Here is a 16,755-nt window from a genome sequence, read left to right as displayed (position 1 = left end):
CAATATTTTTTTCCAAAACTTTCCAAAACTTCTGAAACAGCTTCGTTAATGGCATATACACATGTGCTGTAGGAAAAACAGCACTTGCACTGGGGAAACTTCAGGGGCTCTTCCACTCAGGCTACTCCTGACCAAGGTGCTCTTCCACTCCAGGCCTGCCTCAGCTGTCAATACCGAGGGGGAGGAAGAGGAGGAGGAGGAGGAGGAGGCAGCGACACCCTCTCAGGTGCCACTTGGCTCCCGCTGCCGGGCTTCAACCAGGCAGTGGGCTTCAGGCTGTTAGGAATAATGGGAGTGGAAATCCAAAAGACCTGGGTGGGCCAAAGTTTGCCCAGGCCTGGATTAGATGCAGCCATGCCACAGTTCAATGTTATGGGATCCTGGGGTTTGTAGTATGGCACTCTTTGGCAAAGGAGGCTAAAAAACCATGCAAAGCTACAGCTCCCAGGATTGTGTAGCATTCAGGCAAAGCAGTTGGAAGTGGTAACTCGATAGGATCTGCCTGATCCACCTGGATGAAGGGAGGCACAAGAGAGAATGGAAAAAGAAAGGAGGGAGGGAAGGAAGAGAGGAAGGGGAGGAAGGTGCTGCTGACAGGTTCTCCTTCCTTTCCAGAATTGGTTGCTTTAACCAATATCCCAGTGGCAACCTTTAGTGCCACTGATCTGTATCAGAAAGCATCCTCTCCTTTTCCCTTCCCAATTTTCTCTCACCTTCTTCCTTTCCTTTTTTTTTAAACCCAGCATTGGCTTGATCCTGTTGAGTGGAGGCTGCCTCCTGCCTGGCTAAACTCCCAGTTGCCAAACATTGAGATTGAGGTGAGAAGAAGGCAGGGGGGGGGGGGGAGTGAGGAAAACTCAGTTTGAATGCAAACTCCAGAGTTCCAGCTGGTAATGCAGAAAAGGAGGAGGAGGAGGAGGAGGAGGAGGAGCCTGCTGCTCGGCCATTTTGGCTAATGCGCAGCAAGGCAGGATGGGAAATGTAGTTTAACAACAGGGCCTTTTGCAATCTCTACCATTGGGGGCCTTCCCTTCACAAACTAAAAAAAATGGCTGTGCTTAGGCATGCCCATCTCATCCCTCCTTTGCATCACTCGGGAGGGGAAGCAAAACTTTACAAAAGTTACTTAATGCTTGTGAAAATTAAAATAACCTTGGGAGAGTTCTGAACATTATGAAATATTTATGAATAAACAGGGTAAGTGGTTCAAATCGCAATTACACCTCTTACTTTTCCTGCATGGTTCAAAATTGATTGAAAAGACCAAATTCAATAGGTTTTAATGAATTTAAGGTTTTAACTAAGCGATCCTAACCAACTCTACTAAACATAATACCCAACTCCCTAATCATTTCTCATACTACTACTTTTCCAGATTTTTTATCAACTTGGCCATCCTACTCTGAAGATATTTCAACTTTTCAACATCTTTCTTGAATTTTAGTGTCCAAAACTACACATAGTTTTCAAGCTGAGTCTTGACAAAAATTGATATGATTTCTCTTTATCAGGACACTATGCTCCTGTTGTTATAGCCTAGAATTCTTCTGACATTTTTAACTGATGAATTACTCTGTGGACTTGTGTCCTTTTAACTGGTACCTTTGTCAGGCCAGATCTCATTCATCCTATATTTGTGCATTGAATTATTTTCCCCTGCCTAAACACCAAAATTCATATTGTTAAGTTTTGGGCCAACTCCATTGATAGTTATCAATGTTGTTTTATATCTTGATTCTGTACTTCCTGGTTTGGTGTCATATGCAAATTCGCTCAACAAGCTTTCAGTTCCATCATCCAAATTGTTTATAAACATGTACAGGACTTGGGCACAAAACACATATCTTTAAGATGAAGGGAACCATTGGCAAGCACATCTTAATTTGGTTCATCAATCAATTAACAATCCATCTAGGGTTGTCTAATATGTCACATTTTACCAGCTTGTCTATTACAGTATCTGTAGATATGGTACATGTAAAAAATAAAGGTATGGCACAACTCTGCTGGCTTTTTTTCTCCAAACCTAAAATGTTCATATTATGTTGCTTGAGCTTCCCTACTGAGCTTTTTACTGCTTCCATGTGAAGCATGTGGTAGCTGACTGACTCTTTAGTCCACTATGAGCTACTAGAAAAGAAGACAATAAATAGGACTTGTCCCCGATGTCATGACCTAACACTAGCTGGTCAACTCAGACCAGTTGAAACCCTTCCAGAGGGACTTTCAAGTTTCCTCAGCTTTGGCTCTGACTTTTTATATACTTTGGTCTTCCCTTCATTCTAACAAAATATTTACTGTAGGCTACAGCCCATCCCCTTATGACTGGCAGTTGCACAAAGAAGACAGTAAATAGAACTTGTGTCTGATGTCAGAACTTTTGTATTGTGGGTGTGTGAACCTTTGTATTGTGGGTGTGTGAAAAAATTCTGGAAGCTGGACAGATGAGGAAGAAATTCCTCTAGGTAAGCACACCCATGTACAACCAGGGATTGGGGGGGGGGGGTGGCAGGACAAATGAAAAAAAGGAAGAGTGGAATAGCCATAACTAGAAGGGAAATGATTGTTTTCTACTTCCAAAATAATTCCCTTTTCATAAATTCAGAAGAAAAGCAGACTACTCTGAAGAAAATCTAAATCTGTAAGCAATGTAGTGGTTGACTTTATAAACCCTTCTCCCCTTTTAAAAAATCTTTATCTCTCTAACAGAGAAAAAAAGGAAAATGTTAATAATTGGGTCAATTTAAGTTCAAAAAGCAGATTATGTTACCATTTCTTCCTGACAGATTAATCACCTCCACCCACTCTCTACACGCATCTCTTTGTCTGTCCCTGTGTTATGTCTGCATCTATCTATTCCTGCTATCGGAAAATAACACTCATCCTAGGACTACACCAATTTGACATGGGCCATACCTCAGCTATTTTGCTCACCACCAAATTATCTGTTTTGTTTTGTCTGTATTTTGTTAGCAAGGCAAAGGTCTTAAATGAGGTGTGGGAGGAAATCGGAACTACTGTCCTTTTAGTTCGCCCCAAAATTTCAATTTTAGGAAATCAAAATTGTCTGCCCATAAGTTACCTTTCTGTTATTATTGAGAGCTACTGTTATATTGGTTCACAGCTCACCATCTGCAGAGAAGAAAACCACACACAATTATAGGGTTAGTGATCTTCCCCCTTTACTAACATCAATTTATTTTGGAGATGCAGTGATCAATATAGTTCAAAGAAAATAAATTACAACAAGGTTATTATCAATATAAAGCGGTGTGATATACCATATCATATTACATATACTGTAAAATCTTCTTTTAAAAAAATAACTGCTAGATTTTTAAACATTTTTTAACATTTGTATTTTTTTAATAGCTTGGGAAGACATGCTATGCTGATCCAAGGTATTTTTCAGTCTGAAGTAGAACTCTCTGACAGTGTTGACTCTTTGAAGTCTTTCTGCCCCTTTCAAATATCATTTCTTGGATTCTGCTATCTCTCTTTTTTCACACCTTTCCTTTAATTTGACAGGAATACACTTGCTACACTGCTGTCTATGAATTGCATACCTGATCATTAAATTTCAGCAAGAATGGATTTTATTACAGTGACCTCAAGGAGGAAAGTGTAGTGCAAATCTTGATTAGATGTGTCCTTATTTGCCATGAAATGACAATAAATATTTAATTGGATAGATTTTTGATAGTGTGGGGGTTTGTTTGTTTTTGTTTTTCTTGAAATATGTGCAAAATGGGGATAAAGTCATAACAATTGGTTTCCTGAATGTTCCAGTAGAAGTGTGGATTCATATAGTGCAGTTTTACTGCATTGAACTACGTTATATGAGTGTACACTAACCATCCTGGTTCATATGGCAGTGCAGATGGGCCAATGGTAAGATTTCCCCTGCCCCAATATTCTGAATGCCAAGAACAGCCTATATCCTACAACAGACACAAAAGCAGGTCTTCTGTTGAGGTTTTAAAATGTATTTAACTGAATTGGACAGTAACTCTTTGGTAATATTTCAGTTATCTATTTTTCTGAGGAGAAAAAGAGTTGAAGAAGACCTGTGTCTGAGTGATGCATGCTTCACACACAGAATGGTCCCAGGTTTATTTCCCAGCATATACCTGAAGGCTTGCAGTAAAAGTTCTACCTGAAAGATTGTAGATCCATATTTTGAAATACAATATGGCACTAGCCTAGGATGGGAATCCTGAAGTCCCCAGATGCTATTGGACTACATCTCCCATCAACCTCAGGCAATGTAGTTGATAGCAAGAATGTTTGGTGCTGCAACTCAGCACCATCTGGAAAGCTGCATGTTTCCAATTCCTGAACTACATAGAGATTTTTTTTTTTTTGTTTGAGACAAGTTTGCTTTCCATCTCCCTGTTTTCAGGCTGCTTCAGATTATGATATTATGGCAGATGCAGAAGCAAGGCAATAGCCTTTTTTCATTCTGAAGGACTTGACTGATTGCCTCCTGATATCAATGGCAAATCTCCTATTTGCATACCTGTGATCAAAAATGATGCAGGTAAAGAAAAAGAACAAAGGAGGATAGCAAGCAAGGAGACAGAAAGACAGACTGTGTAGAGCAGTTTTAAAAGGAGAGAAGGAACAAGGAAGACAGAATTTTATGGTATGCACTGGAAATGAAAGATTTTTTTCCTTATGCTCATTAAGTGTTTAATCTTAATCCTATTCATCATCATTAACTCCAGCAATGGGCCAAAATATTTAAGTGAGTCGAAATGAAAGGATTTAAAAGGCAATTGACGTCTCCTCAAATCATGCAAGAGTAATCTTAAAAGATTAAGAAAGCTAGGGTGACCCAACTTGTAAAGGAAGTGAGGAGGTGGAAAGCATTAAAATTAGGAGGAAAATCAATTAGATCCCTTTTTCATAATAACATTTCATCTTTATTCCTCTACAATAATTCAGTTGAGGTGTGTGTAGGGAGGGGGAGAATAGAAATGATACAGAAATGATTTAAAAGCTCCAATCCAATCTAGCAAAAAGGGGAAAATGTTTTAATATAGCTTAAATGAATCTTTGGTAGAGACGAAAGACTTATCAGGCTAGCCTTTCTCCCCACCTTTTTGTGTAAATCTGGTTCTTAACTATCACTATATTATGAATTGCTTTGATGTTTATTCCACAAGGGCTGATTATTGTGACTGACGCCATTTACAGCTTGTGTGTGTGAGTTTCATATGTACATCCCCTGGAGGCACTCATTGTAACTTGGTTTCAGTTATGCTTTAGTTAATGGGCACTTAAAATAAAGTGGTAGCCATTTCGCTTTAATTTCTCAAAAGGGGTTAGGGCTGTTTCCTTTTCCATTTCAAGATGAAAGGAGCAATGCTGCGGATCCTTAACGAACCTCAAATGAATTGGGAAAGCTGATAAATTTAATGATCTCATCAGCATATATAGATAGTTAGTGAAAAAGTATGGAAGGTAGGTAGCAGCTTCACTTGGTGATAGCAAAAGCGATGGAAGGAAATAGAAAATAGTAATGGGAGAAGGTGGAAGCCTGCAGGCCAAGTCTGAGCTGGTGGATTCAAATCACTCCATGAAATTTGCTTTACTTACTTTCACAACTGCCATTTTTGTCTGTTATTGTCCCCTTAGGAATGCTAAATTGTAATATTGCAGTTATATGAGAAATCGCAAACTGGCAGAATTCTCCATCAGCATCTATCATGAGAGATATGTTTGTCCAGACCAAAAGCTTATAGTCCAACATGATTTCAACTTTAGCCAACCAGATTGTTATTGGAAGTCTACAAGTACAACATAAATGCCATAGCAGTGTTCATTTCATGTTTCCCAGCAACAGCTATTTAGTCATATAGTGGCTCAAATTTTAGATATAGTACATATATTGTTATCATGGGAGTAGATACTGAAAGACTGATCCTCCGTTATTTCTGTATATTCCCATTCTAAATCTGATAATGTTTTGGCTATCGCTGCAGCTTCTGATGACAAATTTCATTGTAACTGTGTCCTTTAGGAAACAGTACTTTTTAACTATTCTGAATTTGCCACCATTTAATTCCTTTGGGCAACCTCATTTTCTAATAATATCAGAGATGCATTTCCACAGCACACTTTTAGCATGTCCAGCCTTAATCACCTTTATTAAAGCCAAACATTCCAAGCGCTCTACTCTTTTTTATAGGGGATTTGCTCCAATTCATGACTTAATGGCCATATTCTCTATTCTTCAATTTTCATTCCAACAATTCAGTCTCAATCCTGAAGTTCTTTACCTATCTTTTCTGCTTATCACCTCATAACCTTTTTCATGACAAAAATAACCCCAATCCAATTTTATCTGTGCTCCATAGGACATTATGCTAGCCCTGAGATCGCCACCCACTTTATTTGTTAACACTATGGTTGATACCAGCAAGCCAGATAAGTGAAGATGATTGGTGGATGTAGTTGTAAATGTAGCCCACAAAATATTGCCTATTTCTAGCTCAGTTTGCCAAAGTGCTCTAGGAAGAGTATATAGAAGCTCTAACTAGAAGAAACACTGTATAGCTGGGCATGTTAAAAGAATTAAGACAGCTTTTATTATCTAGATATATTAAACTTCAACTTTCATCTTCTGAGTTCTTTTCCAACTTGGAATATAGAATGAAATTCTGCAGATATATGCTGTATGATATTTCAAGCACTCTTTCAATTCCTTCATTTGCTTTTCATCCAAGTTTTGAAAACTAATCACAGCTCAGACAGAGCCGCCTGTGCAACACTATACAAAAGCTAGATTTTGTAGCTCCAAAGTTAAGACTTAAGCTCCAGGCAACAATGTAGCTTGAATCACTGGAAAAAGACACAGGGGATCTCATTAGATAAAGCTTACTTAATGATCCTTTATTCTCCATGAACTTTCATTCTCCATAAACCCGCCACCTCGCCAACATGATAGTCACTGTAATAAGGCTATGAGTTGGGCCTAGGAATGAGTAAAAACTTGTCTAAGCTTCAGTTACAAACAAAGACTTACAATCTTATAACATGAGCATCCTGCTTTGCTGGTTTCACCACTGAACAGAAGGGAAGTGGAGTAGATCCATTGCCCTGCATGCCACTCTCTCATGGTTGCACTTCCCCTATCACATATGGGAAGCGTTGCCCAAGTGGTGAGGATCTGTGCTGGCTCCATTGGGGCTGGCACAACATGGGCAGGCTCCCGTGTTGGGAGGGAAGCATTGTATGATGCTTCCATTCCAGTTGTGGGTGCAACCTCCGCTGGAAGTCCAGCGACACTGTGGGATGGGCAGCATGCCATCTGTTACTGGACTGGTTGGGAAGCATCCAAGGATGCTTCCCAAGACCTTTCTGATGAGGTTATTGATGAAGGTATGGCTCCAAAAATTGACAAAAGTCTTTCAGTCCCCATATTTCTAATTTCATATTTTTGTTCAACCCTAATGCAAAAAACTTAAACCAAATTTTAAAGTAGTTTGCACTGAATTGGGGGGAAATTAACAAGAGCAAAATCAGGGGCAAAGGACCAGGTCTGCATTTGTGAGAAATAGCAGCAAACGGTCTTCCTCTTCCTTGATTTTACTTTGTACTCCCCCCTCTCTCTCCATCATTCATTCAATCGATGAATGAATGAATGATATAGAGATATTATAGATAGATATTTCTGGTACCTGTATACATCAATGGAACTCTTTTGCCCTATTTGCATCCATGAGGCTGGAACCATCAACTGTGGCAGAAACAAGACTGGGGGCACATCTACACTGATCGCTTAGATCAGCTTGGAACCTGTTTTGGGAGAAACTGGTTTGCTGAACAGATTATTAAATTGCCTTGTCTGGAATATGTTTGAGGCCAGGAGAGTGATTATATTAACCCAGGATTCTGTTCTCAAACTGCGATGTGGTTCCTTCCCCCATTGTTCTCATAGATTCAAGGCAGTGCTTTGGAGGGACATAAGGTGAAAAAACAAAACAAAATAGGGAACTGCACGACCAAAAAGTAATACAGTTATATAATCATAAGAATGTATATCAATCTATGCTCATAGTACTATAACACTAAATGTCCACGTCATTGTCGACATTTATATATTGACTCTACTTGAAGAACTCTCCACTTTGCAAAACTGATTATTCGTGGATTTCTACACTTGTATCAACTATCACCTGAGGAAGAGTCTACATAGTTGAAACTGGTTGTGGTTTATAAAGTGTGGATTCCAAAAAAGAACTGACAAACTTTGATTTGCTGTTGACAAACTTTGGTTAAAAAAAGGACTTACAAACTTGTGCATTCTGCTGTAGAATCAGCTATTTATCCCAAATTAGGAAGTTTTGGATTAAGAGACTTGCAAAAAAGACTTACAAACTTTGATTTGTTATTGATAAACTTTTGTTTTTCAAAAAGGATTTACAAACTTGTGCATTTTGCTGTAAGAATCAGTTGTTTATCCCACATAAGGATTTTTTTTTTTGGTTTGGGGGGTTGCATTAGTATACTTTGTACAAGCTGCTAGTACATTTAGTATTATAGTACTATGAGCATAGAAGAAGAAGAAAACCAGGGAAGCCTGGGAAACACAGACTGGCAGTGAGACCAATTGTGACTGGTTCTGTTCTAGAATCAGCCAGGTTGTTCAGATAGCTCAAATTAGAGGGATAGTACAAATTTTGGGTCAGGATTCAAACTATCCCTTGAGATGGGCATGACTTTGGTTAACAAGGGCACAATGCCATATCAAGGCGGCCTTGCCCTGTGTCAGCTCCATGTGCTATTTAGCCACCAAAGAGCTGATTCAGTGCTCATCTGACCTAAGCAGTTGGTGTAAATTCGCCATTAAGAAGCTTCAGGTTAAGCAAGCAGGACTAATTTTCTTACAGGGTTGCCATAATCATGTACACAGAGGACGCATCCACACAACACCCAAAATGCATGACCTCGTGCACTTTTACCTGAGGCGTCAAAATGGTGTCTCAGGTAAAAGAGTATTAATTCAGGTAAAAGAAAATTAATTCGACACCTGGAAAGACCTGCAATTAATTTGACACCTGAAAAGACACCCCCCCCCCCCCAAAAAAGGCTAAAAAGTAAAAATTACTTACTTGGACACCATTAAAGTGGTGCCGGAGCTCTCCTGGCACATAGAAATGATGTGGCAGGGGAAGGAGGAGGAGGAAAATTGCTCCTTGCACCCCTTCTTCTGGTGCATCATTTCTACATGCAGCTAGCATACAGTTTTATTTGTGAAAGACGCTCCTGGCTACCACTAACAACTGGGCCTCCAGGGTCAGCAAGGAGTCCAGGGTCACTCCCAAGCTGCAAACCTGTGTCTTCGGGGGAGTGTAACTCCATCCAGCACAGGCTGTAACCCTATACCCTGATCTGCCTTCCAACTGACCAGAAGTACCTCTGTCTTGTCTGGATTTAATTTCAACTTGTTAGCCCTCATCCCATCCATCACTGATGATGATGAGGGGCAAGGGGCACTGGGTTCTCCATGCCCCCTGATGATGCGAGACGATGTGGGATGACTCCAGCTGCCATGTGACAGGTTCATAAGGCTGAGGGAACATGACTGGCTCAGTTATCCAGTGGCTTTTCATGACTGAAGAATTGTGTTAACTCCAGTTTCCTATAATCCTAGCTCAGCCACAACACTCAAGCTAGTTGTCTTCATAGTTCATACTGCTGTTTGACCCATTTTAAAGTCCAATCTTCTTGTCCTGTTTCAGTCCCTAACTACAGTCTTAGGGGACGATATCCTTCGTTTCTTCAACATTGACTTTGTTGAGGAAGTGAGAATAGGTTTGTGACTACGTTATTTCAGCATTGTTATTAACAGAGCAACTGCCAGCACAGCAGAACTGATAAATAGGCCTCACTGTCAGTCTTTGCGTATCTCTTTCTCTCTTACTTTCCTAACTATTCCTCTTTTTCTAATAAACTAATAATATTTCCAAATTCTTTGTTAAATTTCATTGTTAAAGTCACATGTCTTAGAATCAGACCAAAACTACAGTCCCCTTTTGAAGGATGATTCACTTCCTCTTCTCTCTTTTCCTTGCTGGATATTACACTTGTGTTTACATTCAGGTGAAAGCTAAAGGAAAAAAAAAAAACCCAGAGAAAATGCACTTTAACAAGAGAAATGAGGACAAATTTGATTTTGGTTGTTGCTGTTGGTACTGAGTTTAGAAGAACACTACATATTATGTGAGTTAAAATTTAGGACCCTCTAATGCTTATTCAGAGCATTCAGAGAAAGATAACTTCTAATGGAACAGCATTTCATGTTCCACATATATATATGTACATATGCACAAAACTGTTTTCCTCTGTTTCAAACAAAAATGCATGAAAAAATCACTTTATTCTTAGAGAATCTATGAAACATCTTGTTCAGAAGATCATAAAAGCTTATTTGGGAAATAGTTAAAGTTACAATATTGTTGTTTGAAGGCTTCACTGAACAGTAAAGGTTTATCTGCTCAGTCCTGGACAATGGACATATACTCTGGCACAGAGATCTGATAATGAGTATTGGGTTGTTTATTTCAAGAAGAAACAAACAACCCAATGCAGGATTCAGACATATGGTGAAGAAATCACATAATTATTTGACTCCAAGCCTAAATTCATCCTTTGCACTGATGGAGGGGTAGATATTTCAAACAAAACAAAATAATGGTTTGCTCTTTAAAAATAACTGAACATCAAAATTTTACCCTAGTATAATAAACATATAAATAATATACATATAAATAGTATAGAGAAGCTGACACCACAATGGTTTCTTTCATTCTCATTTTCCGCCTCACCCCCACCCCCCTCGTAGCCACTGGGATATGGTCACCAGTTCTCCAAACCTCCTTCCATGGTTCAGTCTGATATTCCTTTCTCTCTTTCTAGGGCTCCATGCCAGCACTGATGCTCTGAGAAAGATCCTCAACATGGAGCTTGGACTGTATTTGGGCAGATAATTTCCTCACAATGTATTTTGATAACCGTTGCTACTTTGTGGATTATATGCAAACAGATTGTTATTATTTCAGATTTATCCGTCATTTAAGCTATTCTCTAATTAACCTCTGGAAATCATATTTGGCCTATGGCTTGCCTGCTGCACGAACATACTATTCAAGACTCTGCTGCTGGAGAATGAGACCAGCATGAATAGAATCTGGGAGGCATGAGAAAGAAGGAGGCTAGAGAAGGAATTACTTCCTCCTATGTCATTGGAAGTGCCAAAAAGAGTTTAAAATAGCTTCAGACCAAGAGCAGATATGTCACTTGGAAATGACTTGTGCAGTGTTCATTGAATGCTGCCATTAAGAGTGCAGGAAACAGATTTTGCAAAGAGAATTGCTGTGTTCAACAAAGCCTGAGGCTAATGTAACCTACAGTTTCCGATTACCAGGACGAGTTCCAAAGCCTCACACTGAAATAGGCTAATATCAAGAGATGTAGAGAAGTGAAAGTTTTGTAATGGGAGGTGAGGAGACGGAAGCAGCTAGTCGGACCCGTGTGATTCAAATTAGATATCTGAAAAGAATTGATTGCCTCTCCTGAATGCAGAGTGCTAACTATAATGAGATCTTTCATCATAAGGAGGATGCCATAAGCCAGGCTATAGGAAGGCACAAATAGCATTGTGAATTCTGAATCATGAGAGCATAAATTGGAAAACAATTGGAGATTTATTTGTCTAACCAAGTGGCAACATTAGAAAAAAAAAAGAGTGAAGGAAGGAGAAGCAGATGTTTAAAAGAAGCTATTGAAGCAGTTCCACTTGGCAAGTCAAAGCACAGAAATACAATACAGAGATGGATTGGTTAATTTATTTATTTTAAATCAGGCATTTGGCTCTACTACTTTAAAAAGCAAGCAAACAAACTACCTGGCCCTTTCAGATGCCACTCTTATTCAAATCTTTCTGAAAAGAAAATAAGGTAGTCAAAGGACTAGCTGGATTAATACTGGAATCAGATTAAGAACATATGAAGTGTTTTCTTGGTGACTTTCCAAAGTCACATTCCTCAGGTCACTTTGTCCATTTGCTTTCCATTTTGGAGATCTCTCAAAAGCAATAAGACTGGTAATAAAAAGGAGTGCCCAGTAAACTCATTTTCTGGTTGAAGCTACAGCTTTCAATTAAGGAACTGCCTTGCTCCTTTTTTCTGTAAGGTTGAATTGTTAGTGGGGATGGGAAAAATATTCAAAACTATTTAAATGTTTGGAAAACATAGTTTTTGAGCATCAAGGAAGCCTAATGTTTTTTTAAAAAAATATTTATATATTTATCAAACAAAATGTATAGGCATGCATTCTTATCTCTTTTTACAACATCTTAGACAGAAGAGTATGTCATATTATGCCTAATGTGAAAGGTTCAAAAACGTATTGGAATTGCATGCAGAAATTGTTGTTTCCAAAGCATTGAAATGGAAGTTGTCTCATACTTGGGGACAGTCAAAATACTTTCAGCACACAGCTGTTTGCCTCAAATGACCAGCTTAATTAAATATTTTTGTACACTATTATTTATCTGCTATAGCCCAATCACATAGCATGGATACCAGAGTTGCTGTTTTTCACTGGAAAAACAACAACAACAACAACAACACATATTTCTTTCTGATTATTAAAAGATTTGGGAAGATTTTCATAGGGAAGGATCATTGAATAATGAACTGGATTCACAACTTTGAAATGAAAGAAAAATTCATTCCCCAGAGTCTTGTTAGAGTTGTATTAGCCAGACTCTAGGTTAGAGTTCTGGTCTTGTTAGACTTCTATCATATCTATCTAATGCTTTAATGCTTTTTCCCCCAAAGGGAACCATTGGAAACATTTATGTCTCACAGCTCCCCCTAGTTTTTTCCTTGCCCATGCAATTATATACTAAAAATCACATTAATACTAGAAAGGAATGTAAATATTTTTTTAAAGATTATATATGTATTTTGTATTCCATCCTATCTACAAGGTGCTCAGGATTAGATGGAGCTATTCCATGTTGTTCTGTCAAGAGTCATTTAACTTAAGAGCTTGAAAGTGCCATATAGGTTACCTATAGAAATGAGATGGGCATTTGCCAATTTCTTGAATGGGGTCAAAACTGAAGTTCAAAACCTTCCCTCCTTTCTTCCCCTATTGCCCCGAAGTTGCACAGAAACTGCAAGACATGGAAAGATTTTATAAAAGATGAAAATTGACATCTCTAGATACAGAGTCCTACTCAGAGCTTGGAAAAGTTACTTCTTACTTTTCAAAGTTTGCTCCTTAGACCCCTGTCCAAGTATTTTGCTTTTGCATTAAGAAAAATACTATAATCTCTATAAATAATATGAATCCAGCCAAAATCTGACGTCACTAGACTATGCATTTCTGCATAGAACTTGCTATCTAGGAACATAAGAAGCAGCCTTACATACAGCCAACATGTTTTGCATATCTAACAATATAGTGCAGTGGCACTCAAGAATCTCAGACAAAACACATTTTTTCCCAGTGCCTACTACCTTCTCTCTCTCTCTTTTTAATCTGAAGATGCCACTTTAGTCACTCTGAATGAAAACCTTGTGCTCTCTCACAGCAGTGTCTCTCTCTCCAGGTAGTCCTAGCATATTTGTGCATAAATATGTACTATTTGTTATGTCATATAGTTGCTAGGGCTGATCTTACTACCAGTTAAAGTGGGATAGCCATTTTGGCTGGAAGATGACATAGATTGGAGAGTGGCAAGGTGCTAGAGGACAGTATTATGCTTACCATGCAGTCTACTCTTTAACTCTTAAATTATTTTTCAGCTTTCAGCTGTAGTGAGGCTGTTGGCAGCCTTGAAGACTGTCAGTCTTCCTAGAATGATGCTTGTGGACTGGGAAAATGGAGCCATTTTATCTGTTACAAGAACAATGGCTATTGGAACAATTATGGTAGTCTGTTGCAAACAAAAAACATGGTTCTTTGGCTAATCTTATGAATGATTTTCCCTTGACCTCCTAAGCTCTCTTGAATGTAATATTCACCACTTCTGCAAGAATCCGAAGTAGGATTTTGCAATGTCTACACATTCTACTTTCAAGTCTACACATTCTACAGATAGAGAGCTGTATCCATTATATGAAATCCATAAGAAAGTGAAAATAACATTAATCAAGCATTGTCTCCACTGAAATGTTTTGGCTGACAGTTCCTTGAATTCCTCAACCAATATTGGCTGCCGATCCAATTCCGAGCACAATTCAAAGTGCTGGTTTTAACCTACAAAACCCTATACGGTTCCGGCCCAGTGTATTTGTCCGAACGGATCTCCCTCTACGTCCCACCTCGGAGTTTAAGATCATCTGGGGAGGCCCTGCTCTTGACCCCGCCTCTATCTCAAGTGAGGCTGGCGGGGACGAGGAGCAGGGCCTTCTCGGTGGTGGCCCCTCACCTATGGAACTCACTCCCCGGGGAGATCAGATCAGCGACCTCCCTTCTGTCGTTCAGAAAAAAGCTGAAGACCTGGATTTGGGACCAAGCTTTTGGACATTCTGGCAGCTAAAATAAGGACTCATTGATGAGCAGGAATTGTTGGAATGAATGGACATTTCGGAACTCCGAATCTCACTGTGCATGAAATTGTTTTTATTATATTATGTAGTGATGTGTTTTAATGCTGTTAAATGTTTATACTGTTTTATATATGCTGTATATTTTGACAGGCATCAAATTTGTGCCTCTGTTTGTAAGCTGCCCTGAGTCCCCCCTCAGGGGTGAGAAGGGCGGGGTATAAGTAACTGCAATAAATAAATAAATAATAAAATATTGTCACTGGGAAACCCTTGGAGCTGTAATGGGAAAAAAAGTTGTTTCCCCCCTTTCCAAGTTTTGATTTTCACCATATTATTTTTCTGGAATTTCTGAAGAAAGGCTTTTAGACTACTTTCATACACACAGAGGTCTACTTTATATGGGTGGTACTCAATATGTGTGTATGCAGGCTACCTTATGAATATATTTGATTTTATGGATTTTCCCCATATTTTCATAGTTTTCCCTAGCCATGGACACATATACCTTTATGAATAGTTTTGGAATGGACATGAGATTATTCTGCTTATTGTGCAATATCTACTGAGCACCCTAAAAAGCAAACGTCTATTTTCTAGAGCAGCCCAGAATGAATGAACATGCTGGTAATTAAAGCTACTGAGCAAACATGAACAGTCTCTTATGGCTCAGCAAATTCTGTATTGGAGTCTTTTCTGTGTTATGAAGAGGATTCAAGCTGACATTTTGCTTCCATTCACTCCTATCACATTTAACCTTCTCATTTTAATCTGATGTATTTCAGAACTCTGGTTCAGTGGCTTATTGCTGTGTTGGAGGAGAAGGAAGGAAAGAGAGATTTTTTTTCTATCCTTTAGCTCCAGTTTCATAACCTTACCACTTTTTCTTATCCTTCCTTGTCTCCCTAACGATCAGAGAATCTTACTCTTTGATGACGAGCGCTCTCTAAAAGTCTGTATTTCTTTAAAGTAACAGATTCACTTGTTCAGAAAACAGCAAATGACTGTAAGAAAATTGCAGATGTTTAGCTGCTTTTTCTCTTATCACTATGTGTCAGGGATATAATTCTTCACTGATTTTGTTCTTAAAAGAAAGCAATGAATTATTTTAGCAATTTTGCTTGAAGAAATCTTTGAGAACTAAAGTTTTCTAAGACTATTAATAGCTCAAGACACATAAATTCCCATGTGTTTTTCTGCAGAAAACATTTTTATGCTGTTTTCTATGCTAAAATGTGCAAATTTTGTGCAGAACTATGAAGATTTTTTTATCAGGGTTCTTTTCATAGTTTTGTGATACTTGAGAAACATGTTTTTCAATATTTTCAAATGTTTACTTTTTCACTATAAGAATTGAAAATGCACTTGCAGTTCAGTATACTTTTCAGCATAAGAAGCTTTCCATCCCTGGCGCAGCCGGGGAGGAAGAAAGGTTTGTCCCCTCCCCCAAAGGGAGAGAAATAGTTCCGTCTGGAACTATATTGGGGGGGCAGAGCCAGGCCAGATCCTTTTTCTTCCTTATAGGAGCAACCTTCGACCCACTATCCCCACCCATTAAAAACAGTTTATTATAGTTGCCATTAGGGGGCCGGGTAGGGATTTTTCCCCTCTTATGTTCTAGGAGGGTTTTTCGCCTATCCTATACTGTTATAGGGCAAATTGGGGTGGTGTGGTGTTAAATAGGATGTCACGGAAAAATGATAGGGAAAGTTGGATATTTGGTGTACACCCAAGGCATCCTCTTCAGGGGTGATAGGCCATTAACTAAAACACTCACCTGAGTTTCACTTTGATTAAGTGAGGTGAATTTAAATGGCCTAGGAATGGGGGGAGTCTGGCTTTAGTTACCTTGAGAGAGACTTCTCTGATACATTTTCCTTAGAGGTTGCCCAAATTAGGTTTCCAGGGGACCCAGGTGTTTCGCCCCAGCTAGCCAAGGAGTAGGCCAGGCAGGGATGCTACCTCTGATTTGCCACACCAAGTTCAGGTTGCAGGAATTGTAGGTCTAGTTAAATAGGTAACAGTTAATAAAAGTTGCCCATATTTTAAACCCAAATACTTTGTGTGATCTCGTTATTTCAGGAGTGGGAGGACAAATCTCAAGTTGGAAGATGCCTTTATCATCTCCTTTATTTATTTGCCCTCTTACATTCTTACTTAACTTTCCCAGAAACCTGCTAGTTTA

The sequence above is a fragment of the Anolis sagrei genome, chromosome 3, assembly GCF_037176765.1.
Source record: "Anolis sagrei isolate rAnoSag1 chromosome 3, rAnoSag1.mat, whole genome shotgun sequence".
Classification (NCBI taxonomy): Eukaryota; Metazoa; Chordata; class Lepidosauria; order Squamata; family Dactyloidae; genus Anolis; species Anolis sagrei.
This window is presented reverse-complemented; position numbering follows the sequence as displayed.